The sequence below is a fragment of the Anomaloglossus baeobatrachus genome, chromosome 2 (assembly GCF_048569485.1).
Source record: "Anomaloglossus baeobatrachus isolate aAnoBae1 chromosome 2, aAnoBae1.hap1, whole genome shotgun sequence".
In the NCBI taxonomy this organism is placed as follows: domain Eukaryota; kingdom Metazoa; phylum Chordata; class Amphibia; order Anura; family Aromobatidae; genus Anomaloglossus; species Anomaloglossus baeobatrachus.
In genome coordinates, this window is record NC_134354.1 from 277944265 (window position 1) to 277950264 (window position 6000).

Genomic DNA, 6000 nt, shown 5'->3' on the forward strand with positions numbered 1-6000 from the left:
CATCCTTGACGGGTACCATTAGTTAAGTTAAATGACATAGATAAAAATTTATTTGCATGTACTTTTGCTGAGGGACAAGAATATAGAGCAAGAATGGAATTTAAAATTTGATTTTTTAGGCCAAATTTAAGTAATGTTGTTTTCATATATATCCAATTGACTCTATCAAATGCTTTTTCGGCATCAAGAGTGATAAGTAATGTTGGATCCTTCCTATAGTTCATAATGTTGATTAGATTGATTATTCTACGGGTACCATCAGATGTTTGACGACCTTGAATGAAACCTAGCAGGTCATTAGAAATTAGTATGGGTAGAATCTTTTTTAGTCTATTAGCAATAATTTTGAAATAAATTTTAATATCAGAAACTATAAGTGAGATAGGTCTATAGTTTTTAACGAATTCTAAGTCTCCCTTAGTTTTAGGAATTAAAGTTAAAGTGGCTTGGAGCATTTCCTTGGGGAATTGACCTGTTAAAGTAGCTTTGTTAAAAATATTGACTAGGTGTGGAGTTAGTAAGTTGGGAAAGGCCTTAAAATATTCGTTTGTAAAACCGTCTGGACTTGGGGATTTTCCAATTTTTAACAGTTTAATTACATTTATTACCTCATCAAATACAAATGGGGAGTTTAAAGTAGATAATTCATCTTCTGAGATTGAGGGGAGATTGACTTTAGAAAGAAAGGTATCAATAACTTCTTTTGTGGGCTGAGGAGTTTGTGGATCAGAATTAAGATTATAAAGATTTGTATAATATTTTCCAAATTTTGCTGCAATATCTTTTGGATGAAAACAGTCTTCCCCATTTTGTTTCTTAATCTTTCTTATTCTGTTTTGAATCCTAATTTCTTTCAGTTTTCTGGACATATATTTAGTGGGCTTATTAATTGAAGCATAATGGTTTGCCTTGATTGCACCTATATATTTATCATACTCAGAGAAAAGGGAGTTTTTAATTTCTGTTCTTATCCCAAGGATTTGACGATGAATACTTTGCGAGGGAGTTGGAGAATTTTGTTGTAAATCCTCAAGATCTTTTAATTGTGTTTGAAGATTCTTAATTAATTCTTTTCTCTGTCTCTTAACCCCTTCACAACCGCGGGCAGTAAAATTACGTCCTATTTTAACGTGACTTAACGACCAGGGACGTAATTTTACGGCCTAAACTTCATTTGATTGCCGTGGCCATAGCAACAGCATTCAAATGATGTCCCCTGCTGTTTCTTACAGCAAGGGACCTTTGCTTGACCCCAGGGGGGGTGGCATCGCCAACCCCCATCGACGATCGATGTGATTGGCTGTTCAAATCTGAACTGCCAACCACAACATTCGCACTGATTTCGGCAAAAATAATGCCCGAATTAGTGCGATACTATGAGATCCTGCTATGAGATGCCATAGCAGGTACAGCAGATCATAGGTGGATCTCAAACATGCCACCCCCAGCCCCTGCAGCACTGATGGAAGCGATCGTGCTATGACGCGCAATCGCTCCAATCAGTGTGCAGTGGGGCGGTCTGATCTGCAGGTGGCCGCCCTCCCCAGGCCTGTGCTGGTCTGGGGAGCCTCCCCCAACATGTCTGCAGCGTGGAGTGGCTGGTACTTGTGGTACCACGCCACCGCTGCCGCCGCTTTTGTCACCGCTTCTGCGCCTGCTCCACGTGAGTATTCCACTCCCCTTGCAGCCCGTGCGCGCTCCCGTTATGGCCCCTGCGCGCTCCCGTTATGGCCCCTGCGCGCTCCCATGATGGCCCCTGCCCGTGCCCCCCGCGGTCTGCCCCCCTACGCCCCGATCTGCCCCCCGACATCCCGATCTGCTCCCCCTGCGATCTGCCTGCCTCCTCTGTCATCTCTATTCTGCTTCCTTCCTTCCTTCCTTCTTTGCTTCTCCGGTATCCCCCTCTGCTCTCCCACGCCCCCCTCTGCTCTCCCCCTCCCCTTGATGTCCACTTACCTGCCTTCACCGGGTCGTCCGATTTCCTCACTGGCCCGATCACATCTGCCTCCATCTCTGGGTCCTTCTTCCTGGGTCTTCTGCTGATTTGTCCAACGTCCTGCCTGCTGCTCCTGTACAGATGTCTATCTCGCTTGCCTTCTGTTCCTCCTGCTACTCCTCTGGGTACTGTGCGTATAACTTTTTTTTTTTTCCCCTGTATCCTGTCCATTTTTACACCTCATCTGTAGGTGCGTCCCGCCGAGCACTGATCACGGATGCAAATAACGGATCTGCATCCGTGGTCAATTTTTGGCGTGACTTTTTTTTCCCGTATCCCCAACGCATTTTGTATCGCGTCTGTCAGTGCGTCCCGCCAATCGCTGATCAGGGATGCAGATAACGGATCTGCATCCCTGCTCAATTTTTGGCGTGACTTTTTTCCATATCCCTGACGCTTTTTGTATCGCATCCGTCCGTGCATCCCGCCAATCGCTGATCAGGGATGCAGATAACGGATCTGCATCCCTGCTCAATTTTTGGCGTGACTTTTTTCCGTATCCCCGACGCTTTTTGTATCGCATCTGTCCGTGCGTCCCGCCGGGCGCTGATCAGGGATGCACATAACGGATCTGCATCCCTGCTCAATTTTTGGCGTCACTTTTTTCCGTATCCGCGATGCTTTTTGTATCGCATCTGTCCGTGCGTCCCGCCGAGCGATGATCAGGGATGCACATAACGGATCGGCATCCCTGCTCAATTTTTGGCGTGACTTTTTTCCGTATCCGTGATGCTTTTTGTATCGCATCTGTCCGTGCGTCCCGCCGAGCGATGATCAGGGATGCACATAACGGATCGGCATCCCTGCTCAATTTTTGGCGTGACTTATTTCCGTATCCGTGACGCTTTTTGTATTACATCCGTCCGTGCGTCCCGCCGAGCGCTGATCAGGGATGCACATACCAAATCTGCATCCCTGCTCAATTTTTGGCGTGACTTTTTTCCGTATCCGTGACGCTTTTTGTATCGCATCTGTCTGTGCGTCCCGCCGAGCGCTGATCAGGGATGCACATAACGGATCGGCATCCCTGCTCAATTTTCGGCGTGACTTTTTCTTTTTTTCCGTATCACCGACGCTTTTTGTATCTCATCCGAATGTGTGTCCTGCAACAGTTGATCAGTGCACCGCGTCTGTTCGTTTGAAAAGTCAAATGGCGTTCCTTCTCTTCTGAGCCCCACCATGCGCCCAAACAATTTATTTCCACCACATATGAGGTATCTGCGTACTCAGGAAAAATTGCACAATACGTTTTATGGTGCAGTTTTTCCTGATACCGTTGTAAAAAAAAAAAAAAACCTACCTGGTTGATGCAAACATTTTGTGGTAAAAAAAAAAAAAAAATTTCACGGTTCAACGTTATCAACTTCTGTGGAGCCCCTGGGGGTACAAGGGGCTCACCAAACATCTAGATAATTTCCTTGAGGGGATGGGGTCACTTGTGAGGGAGCTCCACTGTTTAGGCACTATAGGGGGTCTCCAAATGCAACATTACGTCAGCTAATGATTCCAACCAATTTTGCTGTCAAATGGTGCTCTTTCTCTTCTGAGCCCCGCCATGCGCCCAAACAATTACTTTCCACCACATATGAGGTATCGTCATACTCAGGAAAAAATGCACTATAAATTTCATGGTGCAATTTTTACTGATACCCTTGTGAAAAAAAGCTACCTAGTTGAAGCAACAGTTTAGTGATAACAATTTTATTTTTTTCTTTTCACGGCTCAACGTTATAAACTTCTGTGAAGCCCCCAGGTGTTCAAAGTGCACACCAAACATCTAGAAAAATTATTTGAGGGCTCTAGTTTCCAAAATGAGGTCACTTTTGGGGGAGCTCCATTGTTTAGGTACCTCATGGGGTCTTCAAACCCGACATGGCGTCCGCTAATGAGTGCAGCTTATTTTGCACTCAAAAATTCAAATAGCGCTCTTTGCCTTCCGAGTCCTCCCGTGTGCCCAAACATTTGATTTCCACCACATATGAGGTATCTGCGTACTCAGGAGAAAATGCACAATACATTTTATGGTGCATTTCTAACTGATACCCTTGTGAAAAAAAAGCTACCTAGTTGAAGCAACAGTTTTGTTGTAAAAATTTTTTTTTTTCTTTTCATAGCTCAACGTTATAAACTTCTGTGAAGCCCCCAGGGGTTCAAAGTGCTCACCAAACATCTAGAAAAATTATTTGAAGGCTCTAGTTTCCAAAATGGGGTCACTTATGGGGTAGCTCCATTGTTTAGGCACTTCAGGGGGTCTTTAAACCCGACATGGCATCCGCTAATGAGTGCAGCTAATTTTGCAGTCAAAAATTCAAATGGCGCTCCTTGCCTTCCGAGCCCTGCCGTGTGCCCAAACATTTGATTTCCACCACATATGGGGTATCTGTGTACTCAGGAGAAAATGCACAATACATTTTATAGTACATTTTTTCCTGATACCCTTGTGAAAAAAAAAGCTACCTAGTTGAAGCAATAGTTTTGTGGTAAAAATTTTTTTTTTTCTTTTCACGGCTCAACGTTATAAACTTCTGTAAAACCCCCAGGGGTTCAAAGTGCTCACCAAACATCTAGAAAAATTATTTGAGGGCTCTAGTTTCCAAAATGGGGTCACTTGTGGGGGAGCGCCATTGTTTAGGCACCTCAGGGGTCTTCAAACCCGACATGGCGTCCGCTAATGAGTGCAGCTAATTTTGCAGTCAAAAATTCAAATAGCGCTCCTTCCCTTTCGAAATCTGCTGTACGCCCAAACAATTGATTTTTACCACATATGGGGTATCAGCGTACTCAGGAGAAAATGCACAATAAATTGTAGGGTGCACTTTCTCTTTTCTCCCTTGTGAAAATTAAAATGTTATGGCTAAAGTAAAATTTTTGTGTTAAAAAGTAAAATTTTCATTTTTTCCTTCCACATTGCTTTGGTTGCTGTGAAGCACCTAAAGGGTTAATAAACTTCTTGTTGTGGTTTTGAGCAGAGTGAGGGGTGCAGATTTTAGAATGGGGTCACTTTTGGGTATTTTCTGTCACTTAGGCCTCTCAAAGTCACCTCAAATGTGATGTGGTCCCTAAAAAAAATTCTTTTGTAAATTTTGTTGGAAAAATGAGAAGTTGCTGATTAACTTTGACCCCTTCTAACTTTCTAACGAAAAAAAAATTTTGTTTCGATAATTGCGCTGATGTAAAGTAGACATGTGGGAAATGTTATTTAGTAACTATTTTGTGTGACATAGTTCTCAGATTTATAGGCATACAATTTCAAAATTTGAAATTTTCAAAATGTTTGCAAAAATTCCTAAATTTTCACAAGTAAACGCAAAAAATATCAGCCTAAATTTACCACTGACATGAAGTACAATATGTCACGAAAAAAACATTCTCAGAATTGCCAGGATCCGTTGAAGCGTTCGAGAGTTATAACCTGTCAAAGTGACACTGGTCAGAATTGCAAAAAATGGCCCGGTCATTAGGGTGTTTTAGTGGCCAGGGGTGAAGGGGTTAATTCTAGCCAAAATTTCAATTAAATGACCTCTAATTACTGCCTTATGTGCATTCCATGTGACAAACGGACAAATAGATTCCGACGTGTTTTCTTGAAAGTAATTTTTTATGTTGGTTTCTAATTCTTCTTTTAAATGGGGAGTATGTATTAATGTTGAATTGCATCTCCATATATAATCCATATTTGTTGGGATCCCTAAATCTACTTTACAAATAATTGAGGAATGGTCCGAAAAGGTTTTATGATTTATTGTAAAATTTTTAAATTTTGTAATAGAAAAAATATCTGTAACAGCTAAATCAATACGGGAAAAGGTTTTATGAGGTTCTGAATAAAATGTATATTCTTTAGAGGAAGTATGCAAACAACGAAAAATATCATAAAGTTCATTTGCAAAAAGCCAGTTTTTTAATGTTGGGTAAATTCCTCTATTTGGAGCTGTGGAATCAAGGTGAGCATCTGGGACAATATTAAAATCACCCAGTATAAGGAAGGAGATCTCCCTTTCTGA